The following is a 24,711-nucleotide window of genomic DNA, read 5'->3' on the forward strand; positions in this document are numbered from 1 at the left end:
CCTCCTAAAGTGTAGAGTGCGAGGCTACCTTTGGGTACATACAGCACTCCAGTATCTGTCAAGCCGATTTTTGGTCCACTCAGGCTCGGACCAACACCTGGAGCTTCCAATCCGCCATATCTTCCTCTCGATGACAACACCGCAGCATGTGCTCAGGTAATGGCAGCATCTCCTTCTCCTCCTCTGCAGAGCGACAACTCCTCGAATACCAAGGGTTTGGTTTACATGCTCTCCAGAAACGTCAGCGCCTGCCTCCTTCTATCATATAAATGTACTCACTGAGGCCAAGATGCAGAGAGCGGTCGCTGTTGCGACTCGGCGCAGACCACCCCTGAAGGTGGCACAGGGGGTGGTTGCACCAAGAGGCACAAGCTACCAGCAGGACAGTCACTTGCTAGTAGATCAGCAGGTAGCTTGAGCAGAGCTGAAAGGTGATGTCCCGTGGGAAGGTCCAGAAGCAATGGTAGCAAGTCCGTAAGGCAAAGGCAGAATCCAGGAGACAGGCCAGGGGTCAAACACAGTCCAGATCCGAAGACAACAAGTACCAGGAACGCTGAAACAGAAAGATAATCCAAGAAAAGCCGGGGGTCGAACACAGGAGATAGCAGGTAAGTCCAGATGCAGGCTGAGGGTCAAACACGTTCAGAAAGCGGGAGTCCAAGGTCAAGCCAGAGGTCAGGTCAGGAGAAGATCAGCGAGGTCAATGAGGCAATCCGGGTCACAACGGGTAATATAGATCACAGGAACAGACGTGGGAAACACAGGAAGCTGAAGACAAACCAGCAGTGTGTTTGGATGACCTCACTTCCTTTATAGGTCAGCGAGGGGTCACATCCTGTGTGTGTGTGCTTTAGTTTATTCCTATTGCACACAGCTGTGCGCCAGAGCGCTTTACCCGTGCGTATCCTATGACACCTTCCTCTCACGGCACACCAAAACTAATGGAGTCTGCCTTAACCCCCGCAGTGCTGGCGTAAAGTGAAAAAACCAGGCTGACACTCTCCCATGAGCAATGAGACACACTGGTTCTTCCTCACATAGTCGAGATGGATAATAACACAGTCTATGAGAAATAAGATGTTACTTGCCACCTTCCCACGGAGCCAGACGAAATCCCAGTGTAGTTGCAGTCCATTGCTAGGGATGACCACTGCAGGAATAACACCTTTGCCCCACATTGGGCGCCAAATGTAGCGACATCCCCGACCTCCAAAGGTCTAATGGTGACCTCCAGAGTCAGGGAGAGCTGACATCCTCCCTTGTAGTGTGGGTTATTAGGCATGGTGGGTGTATTGCAAGTTGAATGATTGGGCGCCAGTCACTTTTTGAATGAAAGTAAACAGAACTGGTGGAGAGAGGGTTAGGGCCAGTTAATAAAATGGTATGTGGCGCTACCTAACCAACCGAAATCTGGAAAAAATATATGAAACAAACTACCGTGTAATAAAAATCTATAAATAATTCCAATGTGTATCCAATTCCCCAATCTTCTAAAGTGCAATGTGAAAATAAATAAAAATGCAATAATCACAGTATTAATCAAAATCCATCATGGTATATGAAACATTGCTCTAAAATATATCTGAATGTGAATAATAAAGTGCTTTAGTGATAACTGAATCAATGTGCCAACAAATAAACAGAAAATCAATCAAAATTAGTGCAAAACAATCATTTAAAAGTGCTGTATCTTCTAAAGTGCAATCCACGACATAAAATAAGAATAAAATAGTGTAAATAATGTTCTGAATCCAAAAAGAAGTCCGAACCACTGTAAACAATAGTTTCAAATGATAATTTCAAATAATATTTTCAAATAAAAGGGTCAGATCTTCTTCTAATGGTTCCTCACCAAATAAGTGCAAATCTATGTGCAGTGGACGATCAATTAGTGCGAATCCAGTGAGATCCGTGCAATCCGGGGTGCGCCCCCTGTTTCCCCCCCAGCCTCTCACCTCTATTATCGGCCCCTACAGGCCTAGTTGTACTGTATATCGGTGACCGATATTCCAAATCGGTCAAACGATCTCCCACGATCTTAGCGTCCAATGAGGTCCACAGTCATATACACTTATAATCCCAATCATAGGGTGAGAAAAAAGAGGGATAGGGGCTCCAATGTGTAGTAAATATAAAATAAAATTTTATTGCCACACATATCCACTAACATTTAAAATCAAGGAAAACAATGAAGTACGGAAGTACTTTTCGGTCTCCGCCGCGACCAGAAGTGACAACGGCACATGGCTCCTCCCTGACGCGTTGCGTCACTGCTCACGTGACTTTCTCAAAGGGTCAAGGAGTCAGGTGTCTGTACGCCGGTTTAAATAGTGTCTTCCGCTGTCATAGCAACAGCGTTACTTCAACAACTGAAGACTTCTAATGCAATACATATATGAAATGGGAACAGAGGGGCGCCAGACTGAGTGCAGTATAAATCATATATTTAATAAAAACAAGTAGTAACTCACAGGTTAAATTAGATGAGTTCAGTATGTGGTGAAAATCGCCAGTCCTGGCGTCTCATAAATGTCTTCCCTTTGCAGCCTGGGGCACTGGTGTGATCCCACAGGGACCCAGAGAATGCTGGGAACCAGGAGGCAGGAAACAAGAAGCAGCTGGTCGTGACTTCACAGGAACAGGAAATGTGATTATTCACAGTGGCAAGGAATGGTAATGCATTTCGAAGCTACAGCTTCTTCATCTGACCATGATTGGCTGGCAAACCTCGCAGTCTTATATTACAGAGGAAATAGAAACAGAGAGATCTGATGGGCTGGCCGGCCCGTCAATCAAATAGACAGATTTAAAGAGGTAGATGGTTGGAGACCGAAGTGAACGTAAATATGAGTAAGAAGCTTGCTGATTAATAGTGGAAGATGATAAGTTTATGACGTTTGCAGAAATCGATCAAATCCTTAACCACTTGCCAACCGCCGCACGCCGATGTACGTCCTATTTTTGAAGAGGGATATCTCGGTAACGGCAGCAGCTGCTGCCACAACCGAGATATCCATCTCTTCAGGCGGCGGTACGATAACGGTGGTCTCTGCGGCGGATTCGCTTCGAGATCACCGCTATCGGCGGCGGGAGAGGTGCCACCCCCCCTTCCGCCGCCCTCCCGCACCTTCCGCCGCTTACCGGAGCCGTCGGTAGCGGCGGAGGCGATCGGGTCCTCTTCCTAGCTGGGCATAGAGACAAGTGAGGCTAAGATGGCCCCCCCACTCGTCTCTATACCATAGGAGGGCGGAAGCGACGTCAAAACCTCACTTCCGCCCATACCTCTTAAAGGTATATTTTTTTTAAATGTCAGATTTTCTTTTTTTTCTTTTTTTTTTTGCATTTTAGCCCAAATATGAGATGTGAGGACTTTTTGACCCCCCAGATCTCATATTTAAGAGGACCTGTCATGCTTTTTTCTATTACAAGGGATGTTTACATTCCTTGTAATAGGAATAAAAGTGATCCATTTTTTTTTTTTAAAACAGTGTAAAAATAAATAAAATCAATTAAAATAAATAAGAAAAAAAAAAAAAATTTTTTAAAAACACCCCGTCACGACGAGCTTGCGCACAGAAGTGGGCGCATACGTGAGTAGCGCCCGCATATGAAAACAGTGGTCAAACCACACATGTGAGGTATCGCCACGATCAGTAGAGCGAGAGCAATAATTCTAGCCCTAGATCTCCTCTGTAACGCAAAAAATGCAACCTGGAGAATTTTTTAAATGTCGCTTATGGAGATTTTTGAGGCTAAAAGTTTGACGCCATTCCACGAGCGGGCGCAATTTTGAAGCGTGACATGTTAGGTATCAATTTACTTGGCGTAACATTATCTTTCACAATATAAAAAAAAAAAATGGGCTAATTTTACTGTTGTCTTATTTTTTTATTCAAAAAAGTGCATTTTTTCCAAAAAAAGTGCGCTTGTAAGACCGCTGCGCAAATACGGTGTAAGAAAAAGTATTTCAATGACCGCCATTTTATTCTCTAGGGTGTTAGAAAAAAAACAATATAAAATGTTTGGGGGTTCTAAGTATTTTTCTAGCAAAAAAAACTGTTTTAAACATGAAAACACCAAGTCTGAAAAAGAGGCCTGGTCCTTAAGTGGTTAATTGATTAAATACATGAATATAAAATGTATAAATATACCTGAGATTTAAAATGAATACATTTTTATGAGTAAATTAACTAAAAAATGAATTAAGAAAATTATTAGCAATTGGAAATCAATTGATTATTATTTTTAAGTTTAAATAATCTTTATTTATTTTCTTCATTAATACATCTTTTATACAAAATTGCTACAAATATACAACCTATATATCAAATTTCATCAAAAAAAGATAAAAATAAGATATAAAAAAACCTATATGCTAAAAAAATTATATGATTATTATAAATTATAATGAATTAATAAAATGGTGAGAATGGAGGAAGGAAAGGACTCTATGCTAGATATAATATTAAGGTTCTAAGTTATATCATGACCAAAAATACTTCTCAAAAGGATCAAATCGAATCTTCAGATAATAAATGGTTAATGGATAATGATGGTGATACCTACTGTGTATATATATGTGTGCACAAATATAATCATACATATACACAAATACAATAACAGCTCATGCATATACATACCCACATACCTGCACATACGTGCAGTTGTAAACATGTACATGTGTAAAAAAACGCATGTATATACGTGAGTATATACAGACATCTTTATGTATATTTATGTTCCCTCTACTCTCTAGAGGGAACACAATATTGTACAAAAAAGGGAAGGGGGGGCAAAAGGAAAATAAATAAATAAATAAATAAATAAATAAATAAATAAATAAATAATAAAAAAAAGACAAAGGGGGTGGTAAAAACAAAAAGGGTGGTAAAAAAAAGGGGGGGGCAGTGACAAATTTGTGTTTGTTGCCCAAATTAGCTGTTTAGTGGAGAAAACTGGGTATCCACTCATCAGTAACCGGGCGACCCACTGAGGCAAGACCGGGGGAAATCACACCAGCACCTGATTAAATAAAAGTGCTGATTTCGATCTCCTCGTTCATTCCTCTAGGCGACATAGTATCCAAAAGTGAAAATCCAATACGTTTCCTGACGACACAGTCTTTTGAAACGTTCCGCTGGGGGAAATTTATCTGGAATTGATTCAAGGACCCAAACTTTTCGATCCTTGGATGATTGTTTATGATATTCTAGAAAGTGGCGGGGGACACTATGTTTAGGGAGACCAAGCATCGACAAATCTGCGATGTTCCCCAAATCTGGCTCTAAGGGCTCTGATTGTACGGCCCACATATCGCACGCCACAAGGGCAAGCTAGACAGTAAACCACAAACATGGAAGAACAGTTATGGAAGGTGTTGGATGTGTATGTCTTACCCTTATGAGCAAAGGATTTTTGACCATGTTCAATATGAGCACAAGTCAGGCACAGGGATTTTTTACACTGAAACATTCCCACCAGAGGAATGAGCGTTAGTTGAATATTATTGGATATAGATTGGGCAGATTTAATTTTGCTAGGAGCGACTTTCCCTTTTATATTTGGAGCCTTCCTATAGGCAAATTGTGGCACTGTAGGAATAGTGGTTTTTAAGTGTGGGTCTTGCTGTAGTATAGACCGGTGTTTTTTAAAAACGCTCTCCATTTTCCAGTGTTTGTTGTGATATTGAGTTATGAATCTTGTTCCTACATTTTCTTGTGATCGCTGTTTTGATTTTGGAATGTCATTTGGTATTGTAAACCATATGAGCCTGATCAATGAGGTCTGGGGGGTAGCCTTTCTCTATAAATTTCTGTTTGAGATGAACACTTTGTGCATTATAATCCTCCAACCTAGTGCAATTGTGTTGTAACCGGCAAAATTGACTTTTGGGGACATTTTTAACCCATCTCGGATGGTGACAGCTGGTGAAATGTAAAAAAGAGTTCCCCGATGTGGGCTTGGTGTAACCTTTAGCTATAATTGTGGACTCTTGGTGACTGAGTTCCAGGTCCAAAAAACAAAGAGGTGGCATTTATTTCTGTGGTAAAAGAAAAACCAAAAGTGTTGGAATTGCAGTGCGATAGAAATTTCTGTACAGTATGAAGAGGACCATCCCAGATGATAATAATGTCATCGATGTAGCGCCCATAGAAGACCAGGTGTGCTGCGAATGGGTTATGTTCCCATATGCACCTGGTCTCCCATAGACTCATCATGAGATTTGCATAACTGGGGGCAAAATTTGCCCCCATAGCAGTCCCAGTATTCTGAAGGTAATAATCATCCTCAAAATTGAAGTAATTATGTTCCAAGCAGAATCTGGTCACTTTCAGAATAAACTGTGACTGTCTGGAATTGATGTTACTGTCCTCAGATAAAAAAAAAGGCCCCCCATAGGCCCATTGCGAGATTTGCATAACTGGGGGCAAAATTTGTCCCATAGCAGTCCCATTATTCTGAAGGTAATAAATATCCTCAAAATATAAGTAATAATGTTCCAGGCAGAATCAGAATAAACTGTGACTGTCTGGAATTGATGTTACTGTCATCAGATAAAAAATAGGCCCCCCATAGGCCCATTGTGAGATTTGCATAATTGGGGTCAATTCTGGGTGTGGTGTGCTTAGATCTGCCCCCTCTCCTGCCTCGTCGTCGTCGTGTTTTCTTTTGTTGGGGCTGGAAATCCAAACATAATATATATCAAAATACAATCATTAATCAAAGATTAAAAATACTTTATACCGAAAACATAGCAAATAATTTAACTCTTTTAAATTCAATATATATATATTATAACTGTGCACCTTTGCTTAGGATAACCTCCGCCCGTTAACCACGCAAATAAAAGGCGCTTAGCATCAAAGAATATGCTTTCTACCTGGGAACTGTGGAATTTAAGCAGCTGTTCTAAAAGGTATTAAATCAATAAAACCACTAGAAAATATTAAACAAAAATCTGCGAGGTGAATGGATCAATCAATTCACTCGTAGAAAAAACAGCGCATAATACTTCATAAAAAAAGAAAAAATAATATTATATGTGATTTGTGCTAATACGAACTATGGAAAAAACATTTATATCTTCCCAAATGCAGTCATACACACTAAGTATTGTCCATGAACACTGTCCATATATCCAAATTAGGCTGAGTGATTGGGATAGTTTCAGGAAAAAATGTTAGATTAAAGTGTTTTAATCTAATTTTTGGAATTTTTTAATCTATGTTTTGAATTCACCTAATTCTCAATATTTCAATTTCTATACCTTCTGTATAATGAAATGGTTCTTTCAAAAACATCATTTATGAAAGCCTCTGACAGGTATCCTGTAAAGAGAGCAGCGTATATAACATAGGTGGATTAATCACTATATATCTATACATGTTTACGAAGGGTTAATACCGCACGTATTAAAGAGTAGTCAGGACTGATTGCCTCCACCCTCAGATGATGTCAATACGACGAAACGCGTCAGGGTGGTAGCACATGTTTGCAGCATAGAGGAACTGACAGGAGGGAGGAAGAGACGCACAGCTTTAACCGTGAGCTACTAAGTGGTGACGGCCATTAGCGGCTGATGCTATTACTTCCCCCGAGACTGTGGTTAAGAACTATGCACGCTGAATGAATCAATGCCTTAAAGAATTAATTTTGTGTGAGTGCAACATTTTTACTTAAATAAATCGTGTTTTTATAAGACAGTATCACGCTATGTTTGTTTTCCCGTAATTGCTTCTTTCGGAGATCTTGAATCACCCGACACTTATGCAGTGGATGAGATCCAGCCGATGAGTAACATCTGAGAGCCCGTGTAACCAAGCACATCCGATCGTGTATTACCTGGCGCTTATGAAGCTGATGAGATCGAACCGATGAGGAGTAATTTCTGAGAGCCTATGTAACCAGGCATATCTGGTAAGAATATTACTAAGGGGGGTCACCTCATCCTTGAGATTGCACCCCAGTAAATTCGGGATCACTGCATTATACTAGTGGAAGTATAATCATGTTAAGGAAGGATTGCATCGTACACTCCTTGTGATTTGTACCAGGACACTTTGTTTCAGTTTTGACCTTTAATTCTATTGTCTGTTGATGGACTGAAATAGATATCTCGTTTCAACTTTTTTCCTGAAACTATCCCAATCACTCAGCCTAATTTGGATATATGGACAGTGTTCATGGACAATACTTAGTGTGTATGACTGCATTTGGGAAGATATAAATGTTTTTTCCATAGTTCGTATTAGCACAAATCACATATAATATAATTTTTTCTTTTTTTATGAAGTATTATGCGCTGTTTTTTCTACGAGTGAATTGATTGATCCATTCACCTCGCAGATTTTTGTTTAATATATATATTATAATTTAAGCGCCATCTGGTGGTCAGAAGTGGGTAAACTTATAAATACAACCTGCAGACCTCTTTGCTGACATCTAGTGGAAAATTACTGTCCTGACATATCTAGCCTTTCTTTTCACTTGTTCAATCTCATAGAAATAGATATACATCTCTCACAGCTGACATCTAGTGGGCAAAAGTCCAATCACTTCTGCAATCTAAAAAATCTTCTGTAATTTATCATCATCCAATATGAATTGGAATTGGATACTCATTGGAATTATTTATAGATTTTTATTACACGGTAGTTTGTTTCATATATTTTTTTCCAGATTTCGGTTGGGTAGGTAGCGCCACATAGCATTTTATTATTTGATCTTATTGTGTGAGATCACTTTTATGTTGGCAGCTTCCTCCCATTTTTGGCATAGCGAGGTTGTGCGCATTCGTTATCTTTCTTTTATTATACTGCGATCATCTCATTTACTAGTGCCGCACACCATGGAAGTGTTCAGCTTTTTAGATAATAGAACTCAATCTTCTGTAATTGATCGTCATCCAATATGAAATAAACTAAAATACTTAATAAAAAATGTTTTATTATTATATAAATCGTGTATAATAATAATAATAATAAAAAAAGAATACAAATATTCTATTGAGACCTGACTAATCAATGTAATCTACTGGTGATGACACCAATATTATATATCTGGGACACAACGTTGATTTTGATCTTAATTGTTTTATATATCGAATTATTAAGTTATTAGGTTTATGTTTTTATTGTATATATATATAATAAAAACATAAACCTAATAACGTAATAATTCGATATAAAACAATTAAGATCAAAATCAACGTTGTGTCCCAGAGGTGTCAAAGTGCGTAATTCGTATATCCAGCGAGATTCAGCTTGGCTGATCCTAATTATTTTATTATCTCCCCTCCAGTGGGGCTCATACTTTTCAATACCACAAATTTTTAACGAAGAAGGATCTTTTTTTGTGGTATTTCGCATTGTGTCTGGACAAGCTATGCTTGTCAAACCCTTTTTTTTTTATATATACACATACACATGCTCCCTAAGCCTCTTCCACAATTCCCTCTTAGTTCTACCAATATATTGAATGTGGCATGGACACTCCTTCACTGCGACACGTTATAAAATCTTCTATTATATAATTTTTTCACGTAACTGTTGATGTCAAGCTTGATTTATTTTTCTTGGTTTCCTTTGTGTGTCGGCATGCATCGCAATTTTTACAAGGGTGATATCCTTTCCCCTCAAAGAACGGAAAAGATTTCTTAGCCGGGGGGTCGGGTACATTTTTAGCTAGGTTATCTTTGAGGGTAGGGGCCCTAATGTAAGTGAATTTTTGTCGCGGGTCCCGCGGACTCGATCGACGCGGGTATACCCGCGATCGTCTCACGGGGGCGGCTGAACGAGGAAATGCCGTTGTAAACAGCATCTCCCCGTTCTGCCTAGCAACTAGTGACGCTGATCTCTGTTCCATGTGATTGGAGCAGAGATCAGTGTTCACTAAATTAAAGCCCAGCCCCCAACAGTTACTAACACACCCCTAGGAACACTTAACCCCTACACTGCCACCCCCTGGTTAACCCCTTCACTGCCAGTGTCATTTACACAGGAATCACTGCATTTATATAGCAGTGATTGCTCTATAAATGACAATGGTCCCAAAAATGTGTCAAAAATGTCCGATGTGTCCGCCATAATGTCGCAGTCACAATAAAAATCGCTGATCGCCGCCATTACTAGTAAAAAAAAAATATTAATAAAAATGCCATAAAACTATCCCCTATTTTGTAAACGCTATAACTTTTGCGCAAACCAATCAATAATCGCTTATTGCGATTTTTTTACCAAAAATATGTAGAGGAATACGTATCGGCCTAAACTGAGGGAAAAAAAATGTTTTTTTTATATATTTTTGGGGGATATTTATTATAACAAAAAGTAAAAAATACAGCGTTTTTTTCAAAATTGTCGCTCTATTTTTGTTTATAGCGCAAAAAATAAAAACCGCAGAGGTGATCAAATACCACCAAAAGAAAGCTCTATTTGTGGGCAAAAAAGGACGTCAATTGTCAGTTAAGGCGACGCAGTGCCGGATCGCAAAAAGTTGTCTGGTCTTTGACCAGCAAAATGGTCCGGGGCTGAAGTGGTTAAAATAGGTATGCGGAGTCAATTTATTTTCTTCTTTTTCAATGACTAGATCCCAAAAATTGATTTTGTCACTGCTCATCTCCCAAGTAAGTTTTATATTTTTCTCATTGGTATTCGAATGAAAACGAAAAAAAAATGAAGTCCATCAAACTCTCTCTCTGCTGCCGGACCAGATTACAATGATGTCATCAATGTATCGCTTAAACAATGTCAGTTGGTGTGGTACATTGTTATATCAAGACTCTTCTTCCCATTCCGACATGTACAAATTGGTGACACTAGGTGCATATTTTGCCCCCATGGCAATTCCACATGTTTACTTGTAATAAATACTATTGAACCAAAAGTAATTCGAATCCAAACCAAAATGTAGACAGTCTAGTAAATATCTCCTTTGTATACATTTCAAGTCACTTACATTTCTGAGCAGTGGCGGAACTACCGCCATAGCAACCCACGCGGTCGCTATGGGGCCCGCAGTCGCTATGGGGCCCGAAGCCTAGTGGAACTGCAGCGGTCCGGGGCTCGGCAATGCATTGCAAACTTCTGTCCTGCCCAGAACACCGGCGTCAGCCCCCTCCCATCGTCGTGACGTCACTCGGCCGGAGGCTCGATGGGCGGAGCGTCAATGCAGAGCTACTGCAGCCTGCATACACAGGAACCAGGCAGCACCGCCGAGGAGGAACCAGACTCACCCTCACCCTCGCAAAATTTGCAGACCATTCATTGCAATCAGACAGAGGTACTGTACAAGCTAAAGTAAGCTGATGCAATGATGGGGCCAGACTGCAGTCTAAACATTTTGAACTGTCTGAGTTTAACTGATTTTTATAATATGCAGCATGGCGGGGGGGGGGGGGAGGGGGGTGAATGTCCTGCACTGGTCACTGTAATTGTATTAATGTCCTGCACTGGTCACTGTAATTGTATTAATGTCCTGCACTGGTCACGGTCGAATGATTTTACTGGTTACGGTCACTGATGAATGATTTTACTGGTCACAGATGAATGATTTTACTGGTCACGGTCGAATGATTTTACTGGTCACGGTCACTGATGAATGATTTTACTGGTTACAGTCACTGATGAATGAATTAACTGGTCACGGTCACTGATGAATGAATTTACTGGTCAAGGTCACTGATGAATGATTTTACTGGTCACGGTCACTGATGAATGATTTTACTGGTCACTGATGAATGATTTTACTGGTCACGGTCGAATGATTTTACTGGTCACGGTCGAAATGATTTTACTGGTCACGGTCGAATGATTTTACTGGTCACGGTCGAATGATTTTACTGGTCACGGTCACTGATGAATGATTTTACTGGTTACAGTCACTGATGAATGAATTAACTGGTCACGGTCACTGATGAATGAATTTACTGGTCAAGGTCACTGATGAATGATTTTACTGGTCACGGTCACTGATGAATGATTTTACTGGTCACTGATGAATGATTTTACTGGTCACGGTCGAATGATTTTACTGGTCATGGTCGAAATGATTTTACTGGTCACGGTCGAATGATTTTACTGGTCACGGTCGAATGATTTTACTGGTCACGGTCACTGATGAATGATTTTACTGGTTACAGTCACTGATGAATGAATTAACTGGTCACGGTCACTGATGAATGAATTTACTGGTCAAGGTCACTGATGAATGATTTTACTGGTCACGGTCGAATGATTTTACTGGTCACGGTCGAATGATTTTACTGGTCACGGTCACTGATGAATGATTTTACTGGTCACTGTGGAATGATTTTAGTGGTCAGTCACTGATGAATAAATTTACTGGTCACTGATGAATGATTTTACTGGTCATGGTCACTGATGAATAAATTTACTGGTCACGGGCACTGATGAATGATTTTACTGGTCACTGTGGAATGATTTTACTGGTCACGGTCACTGATGAATAAATTTACTGGTCACGGGCACTGATGAATTAATGTCCTGCACTGGTCACAGTAATTGTATTAATGTCCTGCACTGGTCACAGTAATTGCATTAATGTCCTGCACTGGTCACGGTCACTGATGAATGATTTTACTGGTCACGGTCACTGATGAATGATTTTACTGGTCACGGTCACTGATGAATAAATTTACTGGTCACGGGCACTGATGAATGATTTTACTGGTCACTGTGGAATGATTTTACTGGTCACGGTCACTGATGAATAAATTTACTGGTCACGGGCACTGATGAATGATTTTACTGGTCACTGTGGAATGATTTTACTGGTCACGGTCACTGATGAATAAATTTACTGGTCACGGGCACTGATGAATTAATGTCCTGCACTGGTCACAGTAATTGTATTAATGTCCTGCACTGGTCACAGTAATTGCATTAATGTCCTGCACTGGTCACGGTCACTGATGAATGATTTTACTGGTCACGGTCACTGATGAATGATTTTACTGGTCACGGTCACTGATGAATGATTTTACTGGTCACGGTCACTGATGAATGATTTTACTGGTTACGGTCACTGATGAATGATTTTACTGGTCACAGATGAATGATTTTACTGGTCACGGTCGAATGATTTTACTGGTCACGGTCACTGATGAATGATTTTACTGGTTACAGTCACTGATGAATGAATTAACTGGTCACGGTCACTGATGAATGAATTTACTGGTCAAGGTCACTGATGAATGATTTTACTGGTCACGGTCGAATGATTTTACTGGTCACGGTCGAATGATTTTACTGGTCACGGTCACTGATGAATGATTTTACTGGTCACTGTGGAATGATTTTAGTGGTCAGTCACTGATGAATAAATTTACTGGTCACTGATGAATGATTTTACTGGTCATGGTCACTGATGAATGATTTTACTGGTCACTGTGGAATGATTTTACTGGTCACAGTCACTGATGAATAAATTTACTGGTCACGGGCACTGATGAATTAATGTCCTGCACTGGTCACTGTAATTGTATTAATGTCCTGCACTGGTCACTGTAATTGTATTAATGTCCTGCACTGGTCACTGTAATTGTATTAATGTCCTGCACTGGTCACTGTAATTGTATTAATGTCCTGCACTGGTCACGGTCACTGATGAATGATTTTACTGGTCACGGTCGAATGATTTTACTGGTTACGGTCACTGATGAATGAATTTACTGGGGGGGGGGGCTGTTTGCAGGGGGGCCCCATACAACATTTTGCTATGGGGCCCTGTGATTTCTAGTTACGCCCCTGTTTCTGAGGGCCCATTTCCTGGCTTGGATTGCTTCTTCATGGTTTATAATAGTGTATAAAGATGCGACATCCGCAGTCGCCAAACAAACTGGTCCATCATCCAAAGGGGACATTGTTAAGCAGTTGGATGAGATGTTTCTTAACTCTCAGATACGACTTTTTTTTCTTTACCACTAGTTGTAGAAAGCAGTCTATATGCTCCCCTATCCTTGCACATACAGAGTTAATCCCATTAACTATGGGCCTTCCTGGGGGTTTCTCATTATTTTTATGTATCTTGGGTACTGTGTAAATTACCGGCACTCTACATACATTCAGCTGCAAATATTTTATTTCTTTTTTGTTCAATAGACCCTTCTCTGCTCCCATTTGAATTACTCGAATGAATTCCTTCTTATATGTCGTAGTCGGATTACTTCTGGTTTGTTGTTTCATCACTTAGTTGGCGATATATATTTCATCATTGTAATTCACTTTTGATTGTATGACTATGGCCCCACCTTTGTCCGTGTCAGGTCACCTGAGACCAGACGACAGATGCACTCCGTAGGAGTCGGAAGTGAACTGCTAGGTAGTTGTTAGAAGTTTTTGAGTTAATATTTTAAGTGATAAAAGTTTCTGAAAATATATGTAAGTTATATGTTTGGTAAGAAGTGATGGTTTCTGAAGGTCACAGAACAACAGAGTAAAGGGAGGAGTGGATTTGCTGAGTAGGTATTTCTATTTTTGCGTTACTATGTCAGTACAATGGGTGGAGTTATGCTACTTATCTATAGACTGAACCATATTGGGTATATATGCAAATGTGGGAGTTATTAGGATATGCTGACATAACATCATGAAACAGTATAAGAATGGAGTAGGATTCTAGGAAGGGAGATCGGTGGGAAGAGAAGGACGCTATACTTTGAAAATGTAACACCAGAAGTACCACCTTAGAAGCCATCACCATGCTATGTGTTACCAGATGTCAATCTTGTCTTTGCTTATCTTTCTGAACAATAAACCAACTATTGGACGAATGAAGGATTCTTCAATTTCTACTCCTGAAAGTACGTTTGAAATGCCATGGAGGAAGACATACATATCTCCGCTACACACCCTTTAGGAGAAGGGTTACTGATTCACATATTACACAAAGATTTTGCTATTCATTAAGAAACGCCCCTGTGAGTATGTAGAGTTTCCACTACATTTACGTTTCTACTCTCTACATCACTTTTTACAGTAGTGGACCTCAGGACTGACTGCTGCGGATTGTACCCAGGGAGATTTAGGACACAGGTCTACAGGATCACTAGCACAGATCCCAATGGGAGCTGGAGCATAGATTCCTCAGGGTGTGGAGTCTAAGAGCCAGCGAGTGTTCACCAGAGCCTCCAGTGGTGAGGATGGACTTCGCTGCAGTCTGGCTCCAGGTCACGGCCCCTAGGGTCTCACAGCTCATGCTCACAGTAGACTACAGGAGAAGGAAGCAGCAGGCTGGAAAGACAAGGATAGTAAGGGGATAAGGCAGAGGTCAGGGCAACTAGCAGACAGGAACAACACAGTACACGCCAAAGGTTCAGGGTCACCGGCAGACAGGGATGGTCAGGGACATGCAAAAGGTCAAGGTCACAAGCAGACAGGAATCGTTGAGAACACGCCAAGGTCGGTAACAGAGTCAAACATAGAGCACGCGGCAAGCAGGAACCAGGAAGCCAAACACACAATGAATACACAATGGTTGATCAGCACTGTTGGCTTGCAGTGCATAGGTTAATATAGGGCTCCCTGATAGGGCCTGGGGTGGAGCCATGCTTAGAGGAGAGGTTATAAAAACCACCAGGTGGAAGTGGCTGACCTCTTAGTCAGAACACATGAAGGGAGGTAAGCAACCAGAGGAAGATCACTGCATAACCATGACAGTCCGCTTGTCTAATAACAATATCCTTCCTGGATTCCAAATTTCTTATGCCACTTTTTTATATCTCCTGAGTCATACACCTTTTTTTTTACTTTCAATTCTTGTAAGATCCTTCAAAACCATTCTTTTAAATACCTCGATCTATCATTCCCAGTGGGTGGATTGAAGAGAGATTTATTCCGTAGATTGCTAAGCTGGATGCCGTTGGTTTCTGGTCATTTCGTTCCTCGACCAATTCCTGAGTCACTCGGCATATATTTCTTTATATTTAAACTTCTCACAAATTTATTAATATCTGCATAAGTATTGAACTTATTGAGATTCTTTTTGGGTGCGAATTTTAACCCCTTAGCTAACACCTTGATTGCCTCTTGTGTTAGCTCTACTCCACCAATATTTATAATTCCATCTCCGGTTATTCTCTTTTCCTTTTGCTTTTTGACTCCTGCGTCGGCATCCTCTTCTCGTTTTTCGTTTCTTACACTTCTTTTCTCTACTGATTTTCTTGGAGTTTTCCTCAGGCGTTCTTCCCTGTCTCTGTCCCTCTGGTGTTCCTGCTTTTTGTCCTCCCCCCCCCCCCTCTTGGTTCTTCTGCTTGGGTTGTGATCTGGAGTGCGTCTGTCGGGTCTCAATGGTATATCTTCTTGGTAGTGACGTGACAAAATTGAGGGTTTTTAGGGACTTTAACGAAGCCATGTCCTGGTAAGATCATGTAATTCCATCCCTAGGGACTTTAAGTGAAATCATGACCTGGTAAGGTCATGCGTTTCCATTTCAATTCATTAAAAAAGAGAACGGGGGGGGGGGGGCGGGACTTTATATGAAGTAAAGGGTAGCTGTAAAGTTAATTGGTGAATACATAGGAATTTAATTGATTGTGACAGTAATACATACATAAAATGCAGGTACAAAGATATAACATTGATATCGAAAAAGATCAATATTTAAGCTTATTAATAACATCAATTACTCATAGTAGATTAACAATCAAATTCCAAAGTTCACCAAAAGAAGATTGAATAAAATGTTTAACACAATAAAACCTGCAGGACCTATTGCCTCCCTGGGTCAATAAATAGAGATAATACAGTATTAACTGGAGACTCAAATAAATGATGGCAGAGACACGGCAGTTTGTAGCTCTACGCGTTTCGTGGTTTTTGAACCACTCATCAGGAGCAAGGCACGTGGTGAATTCAAATACACAGATTGGTAATAGGATGACCGGAGCGACGCAAACCGTCCAGGGGCAACCCCAACCGGGAGCTGTGGCAGGCAGCCCCGGAAAGACAACCCATACAGGCATCACCCAGGGCGGGCATGGAACTACCGAGGCACTCCTGTGAGGGGAAGGATAGGAGGTATGAAGTAAATGAAGATGTAAAGTGAACAATGAAAATGTAAAGTGAACAATGAGAGTCCAAGGGGAAAGGTGAAAAGAAAGAACAATGAGCAGAAAGCCCGTGCTAGTGAGGGGTGAGCGAAGTGAAACAGTGAGGGTGCCCCAAAAGCATAAATGAAAAGTGACAATGTAATCAAGATGCCGTGCATAAAAAGGATGGATAAAGAAATTATTACCCATGGAAGACCATACGGTAATGGATAAGTGAAACATGTGAAAAGATAGTGGTAGTGACGTCTCGGGGAATCCCATTGTCTCTGATCTAAAAAAACGATATGGTGTTCTTTCACAGACTTGTCTTTCTTGTTGGCATTTTAGATATCCTGGAGATCTTCCATCATCATATCTTGGCGACTGTTCAACTCTATTATGTACCGGTACTGCATAATAGTTATTATAGGGCGATCTGCCTCTTCTGTCATCATGATGGTGGCGTCTATCATCCCTGGCTGGTCTATCATCTCTTCTTGTTCTATCAGGATAGTCATTTCTTTCACCATTACCTTCATAGTTTCTCCACTGGGGTGTCGGAGATCTTCTACCATACGGAGGCCGGTGATAAGGTCTACCTTGGAAATTATTATTATATCCCTTATTCTTCCAAAACGGTTTCTTCCAATTATTATTGTTCCCATTCCACCTCTGTTTTTGATTAGGCGTATTGTATGTATTATAGTTTCCTTGTATATTGTTTATAGGTGGCAATTCTCCAATTTTGCCCCCCTTCAAATTTAGATTCATTTTTACTTCTTTTACCGGAGAACTATTATTTTTAATTAATTACCGCCTATTTTATTCTGCCGTTTAAATACAAGGTCAACCTAAAAATCTTTTACATCCTTCTGATACTTTTTCCTTTTTCTAGCAGCTGTTTCTTTATCCTTTTGTTCCATATCTCTACTCAATTGTTTTGATAGTGTTAAAAATTCAGGGAGTTTTTTTTTTTTAATAATCTTTATTTAACAAAACATTTTTTACAATTTTTCTTATCCAACATTTACCAATCCATTCTCTATTTCACAATACTATCGGATTACAATCTATTTTTACTTACATATTCTTTACAGTTCCTTAACCCAGCATTATCTCAATTCCATTTAATATTCTTTTATCTAGTCTGTAACCCTTTCATTCATCTTTCCCTATCTCACTCATACACCCTATCCCCTTTCTCACAAAGAAGAGAAAAAAAGAAGAAAAAAAAAAAAAGAAGAAAAACGACCCCCCCTCCCACCAACATTAATCCCGACCCCCACCCCCTTATACCTCTCTCTTTTGTCTTTGCCCCTGTACACACGGTCGGAGATTTCGACAACCAAATCCGTCGGATCTTGTCCGTCGGCTTTTGCCCGTCGGATTTTGTCTAAAACTTGTGTTGCATACACACGGTCGGACTAAGTTGTCGAAAAATCCGATCATTCAGAACGTGATGACGTAATTTTGTTACGATGGGACTACGTTCAGGCTAGTAGCCAATAGCTTTGATGTAGGAATTTGATCTGAGCATGCGTGGCACTTTGTACGATCAAAATTCTCTACACATGATCGGAGTATGTCCGATCAAACCAGTTGGTCGGAAAATATTTCCAACAAGTTGGAAAATTGGGTCCGACGGATATTCAGACGGAATCACTCCGATGCATACCACACACAGTCGGATTATCCGACAACACGGTCCGATAGGACACATTCCGACGGATTCTCCGACCGTGTGTACAAGGGCTTTGGGTTATCCTCCTAAATTCTCAATAGTAACGATGATGTTACTTTGTATTCTTCCCATTTTCGCCAAATTGTCATTATTTGCCCCTTCAAGCCTTTTCCAATCAGGGAGTTCTTTTGACGGCTCCAGGGATACTTTAAATTCTTCTATAGTTTTATCCAATAATCTAATCTTCTTTTGTTTTCTTTTCATCAGAAAATCCAGTAACTCTGAACCTTTATCATTAAAAAAGTGGAACCACTCATCTGTGGATTCTTTATCCACTAATCCATCATTTATGGGTACATCCCATTGCAATCTTCTAGGCACTAATTTATCTTTTATATCTTATTTCATGTGTTGCTATTTCCCACCGTGCATTGATCTTTTTCTCCATTAGGTGGCCCATCTTTCTAAAAGAGTTCTCAATATCCCCTTCTTGTTTTTCAAAAATATCATCTAGATCAAGCATTCTATTATCTAAAAAGCAGAACACTTGCAGATGAGATGATCACTTAGGGGTGTTGAAATTAATCGTGGCATCGATGCATCGCGATTCGGCCACCCACGATGCAGCACCAATGCTACGACCTTGCAAAATCTATTATCTAAAAAGCTGAACACTTCTACATGAGATGATCACTAGGAGTGTTGAAATTAATCGTGGCATCGATGCATCGCGATTCGGCCACCCACGATGCGGCACCGATGCTACGACCTTGCAAAATCTATTATCTAAAAAGCTTAACACTTCCAGATGAGATGATCACTAGGGGTGTTGAAATTAATCGTGGCATCGATGCATCGCGATTCGGCCACCCACGATGCGGCACCGATGCTACGACCTTGCAAAATCGATTTCTGATGACGTCACCCGCGCGCCACTCTATGCGTTGCCTCCGAGTCTGAACTGAGCCCGAAAGCAGCCGAAGGAGCTGTGGGTGTTAGCCGCGCCTTTTTTTCCCGCCCTCCGCTGACATCATCCCCAACTGCCCGTTGTTGAGCTTGGTGCTGTGAGACACGTGCAGCGAGTGTCCAGACGAGTCATCCTCTCTGTCTATAGGGCTCTGATTACGGGGGGCGGTGATAAAAGTTACAATGGGAGGAGCAAATGGCCTCATCACTAGTAGGCAGGGGTGATAGGCGGTGTCACGTGCTGTGCAGTGTGCACTCTTGGTCAGGGTGAATATCACGGAGGAAGATGGGCGGGGTTTGCTGTATTTGTGTCTGTCTTGCTATGACTGCTTACTGCAGCCACCGCGGATGATACCGGTCAGTGTAACAGAGGGTGAGGATCACTGTGTACACGGGGAGGGGGAAGGACTGTGCCACTTTCGATCCCAAAGGGGGGCACAAAACAAGTTCTGAGCCTCTTCTGTTTACTTTGTGATCTCTTCTCCCCCGCCCCAGTGCTCCAGTCACCCCTACACTCACTGTACACTGGACACTTCTGTTATTCGGTTCCCTCTGATTACACTCCATGCTCCTGATCTGGATCCCCCCCGTCCCATATCCGGTGATCATACACATAGCAATTTGATTGATCTCCCTAGTGTTCACAAAAAAGCGATGTGTTATTGATGGAAATACTAAACGATGTAACAATACAGTATCATAACCTTAATTATGGTTTATGTATGCCTTTTGTCTTTTGTCTATTGTCTTATTGATTGATTCACATGACAACTTCATTGATTTGAAATTGATACCCCTTTTTTTTGTATGATTTATGGTTTTGCTCATCACCGCCCCACACATGCAGCCATGCATTGCATGTGTGGGGCAGTAATGAGCAAAACTATGAATCATACAAAAAAAAAAGTATCAATGAAGTTGTGATGTGAATCAGTCGCTAAAACAATAAGACATACATAAACCGTAATTAATAAAAGGGCATACATCATCTCTTGTATCATGTCCCCAGTCTCTGTCCATCTCTTGTATCATGTCTGCAGTCTCTGTCCATCTCTTTTATCATGTCTGCAGTCTCTGACCCTCTCTACAAAGATGTAAATATATCAAGCACGGCGCTGTCCCCACCTATCCAGTTCCTCCAGAATACTTCTAAACAATATGTATTACATCCACTCCGGGCGTTGCTGCTCTTACTGGGGTCCACTGGTCCACTACTTTATCTGACCCTCTCTAGTATCATGTCTGCAGTCTCTGTCCATCTCTTGTATCATGTCTGCAGTCTCTGTCCATCTCTTGTATCATGTCTGCAGTCTCTGTCCATCTCTTGTATCATGTCTGCAGTCTCTGACCCTCTCTAGTATCATGTCTGCAGTCTCTGTCCATCTCTTGTATCATGTCTGCAGTCTCTGTCCATCTCTTGTATCATGTCTGCAGTTTCTGACCCTCTCTAGTATCATGTCTGCAGTCTCTGACCCTCTCTAGTATCATGTCTGCAGTCTCTGACCCTCTCCAGTATCATGTCTGCAGTCTCTGACCCTCTCTAGTATCATGTCTGCAGTCTCTGACCCTCTCTAGTATAATTTCTGCAGTCTCTGACCCTCTCTAGTATAATTTCTGCAGTCTCTGACCCTCTCTAGTATCATGTCTGCAGTCTCTGTCCATCTCTTGTATCATGTCTGCAGTCTCTGACCCTCTCTAGTATAATTTCTGCAGTCTCTGACCCTCTCTAGTATAATTTCTGCAGTCTCTGACCCTCTCTAGTATCATGTCTGCAGTCTCTGTCCATCTCTTGTATCATGTCTGCAGTCTCTGTCCATTTCTTGTATCATGTCTGCAGTCTCTGACCCTCTCTAGTATCATGTCTGCAGTCTCTGACCCTCTCTAGTATCATGTCTGCAGTCTCTGACCCCCTCTCTAGTATCATGTCTGCAGTCTCTGACCCTCTCTAGTATCATGTCTGCAGTCTCTGACCCCCTCTCTAGTATCATGTCTGCAGTCTCTGACCCCCTCTCTAGTATCATGTCTGCAGTCTCTGACCCCCTCTTGTATCATGTCTGCAGTCTCTGACCCCCTCTTATATCATGTCTGCAGTCTCCGACCCTCTCTTGTAGTATTTTGGGGTCAGTCTGGAGCTCCACTTTAAGTTGTCTGCTGTGTGTTGTCTGCTGTGTTTACACTTTGCTACATGAATGAATGAATGAATGAAATACTTGTATAGCGCACAATGCGAACTGAATCGCCTCTAGACACTATGCAGGTAGTGTTGTCTTTAAAAACATATAAAATAAAAATGGAGTTCTTCTGACTGCTTGAATTTTTGGGATGAAAACCCTGCGCAGTAATCGTGATGCATCGTGGAATTGGATCGAATCGCGGACAGGATTAATCGTAATCGAATCGCGAGGCCTGTGAAGATGCACAACTAATGATCACAGTATAATAAAAGAAAGATAACTAATGCGCACAACCTCGCTATGCCAAAAATGGGAGGAAGCTGCCAACATAAAAGTGATCTCACACAATAAGATCAAATAATAAAATGGTATGTGGCGCTACCTACCCAACCAAAAACTGGAAAAAATATATGAAACAAACTACCGTGTCATAAAAATCTATAAATAATTCCAATGTGTATCCAATTCCAATTCATATTGGATGATGATCAATTACAGAAGATTTTTTAGATTGGAGAAGTGATTGGACTTTTGCCCACTACATGTCAGCCGTGAGAGATGTATATCTATTTCTATGAGATTGAACAAGTGAAAAGAAAGGCTAGATATGTCAGGACAGTAATTTTCCACTAGATGTCAGCAAAGAGGTCTGCAGGATGTATTTATAAGTTTACCCACTTCTGACCACCAGATGGCGCTTAAATTATAATATATATATATATATATATATTGAATTTAAAAGAGTTTAATTATTTGCTATGTTTTCGGTATAAAGTATTTTTAATATTTGATTAATGATTGTATTTTGATATATATTATGTTTGGATTTTATATATGTATTGCATTAGAAGTCTTCAGTTGTTGAAGTAACGCTGTTGCTATGACAGCAGAAGACACTATTTAAACCAGCTTAGAGACACCTGACTCCTTGACCCTTTGAGAAAGTCACGTGAGCAGAGACGCAACACGTCAGGGAGGAGCCAGGTGCCGTTGTCACTTCCGGTCGCGGCCGAGACCGAAAGTACTTTCGTACTTCATTGTTTTCCTTGATTTTAAAGTGGTTGTAAACCCTCACAAACCACTTTGACCCACAGGTAAGCCTAGATTAAGGCTTACCTGTAGGTCCAAGAAATATCTCCTAAACCTATACGGTTTAGGACAGGGATGCTCAACCTGTGGCTCTCCAGCTGTTGCGGAACTACAAGTCCCATGAGGCATAGCAAGACTCCGACAGCCACAAGCATGACACCCAGAGGCAGAGGCATGATGGGACTTGTAGTTTTGCAACAGCTGGAGAGCCACAGGTTGAGCACCCCTGGTTTAGGAGATATTTGCCCAAAGACAGGCACCGCCGTCTACGGCGCATGCGCCGTAAACAGCGGCGCGCAGGCGCACTGAGCACGGCATCGTCAATGATGAAGATGCCGTGCAATGCCGCGCGTGTCGGCTCCCATGCGCATACACAGGAGTGATGTCATCGCGGCTTCGCCGAATGACAGCGGCGGAGCTGCGAGACCGCACCGAGAAGATGGATGCGCCGGACTACAGGGGACAGCGGTGACTTCGCTGGCTCCTGTGTCAGGTAAGTGACACATAATGTGATGCGATGCGATGTATAGTAGTCCATTATGGTTTGCCTTTGCAGGGAATGAAAGAAGAAGTAAACCCATCCGGATTTACTTCCTCTTTAAAATATAAGTGGATATGTGTGGCAATAAAATTTTATTTTATATTTATTATACATTGGAGCCCCTATCCGCTCTTTTTTCTCACCCTATGATTGGGATTATTTGCGTGTTTGGAGAAGTGTATATGGCTGTCGACCGCATTGGACGGTAAGATCGTGGGAGATCGAATTGACTGATTTGGAATATCGGTCACCGATATACAGGACAACTAGGCCTGTAGGGGGCGATAATAGAGGTGAGAGGCTGGGGGGGAAAACAGGGGGTGCACCCCGGATTGCACGGATCTCACTGGATTCGCACTAATTGATCGTCCACTGCACATAGATTTGCTCTTTACCTATTTGTTGATGAACCATTAGAAGAAGATCTTTTTATTTGAAAATATTATTTGAAATTATCATATGAAACTATTGGGCCTTTGTTTACAGTGGTTCGGACTTCTTTTTGGACTCAGAACATTATTTGCACTATTTTTTATTCTTATTTTATGTCACGGATTGCACTTTGGAAGATACAGCACTTTTAAATGATTGTTTTGCACTAATTTTGATTGATTGATTTTCTGCTTTTTGCACAATGATTCAGCCGTCATTAATTATAGATAGCTGAATCAATGTGCAAAACTGAATTTATTATTCACATTCAGATATATTTTAGAGCAATGTTGTATATAGCATGATGGATTTTGATTAACCACTAGAGACCCGCGCTATAGCCAAATGACGGCTACAGCGCGGACCTCTTTTGCTGTCAATAGACGTCGTCCCGTGCACGAGCGGCCTGCGCGCCCCCCTGAGGGGCGCACGTGGCGCGCTCTGCGATCGGCGTCTACGAGACTCGCCTGATCACGGATCCGAGCAAGGGGTCGATCCCGACCCCTTACCATGTCATCAGCTGTCAGCCAATGACAGCTGATCATTTGATACAACGGAGCCGGTAATCGGCTAGTATTCCTCCTCGCGCTGTCAGCACGAGGAGAAAAAAAAAGCCGATCACCGGCGGCCGTGAGAGGGACATCAGTTCCGATCACGGCCAGCTTACCAGTGCCCACCTGCCCCCTGCCAGTGCCACCTCTGTAATAAAAAAGTGCCCCCCATCAGTGCCACCCAGCAGTGCCCACAGTGCCCACAATCTGCCTCAACAACGGTGCTGCCC

Source organism: Lithobates pipiens, unplaced genomic scaffold (assembly GCF_037356315.1).
Source record: "Lithobates pipiens isolate NorthernLeopardFrog02 unplaced genomic scaffold, aLitPip1_a1.2 Scaffold_28, whole genome shotgun sequence".
Lineage (NCBI taxonomy): Eukaryota > Metazoa > Chordata > Amphibia > Anura > Ranidae > Lithobates > Lithobates pipiens.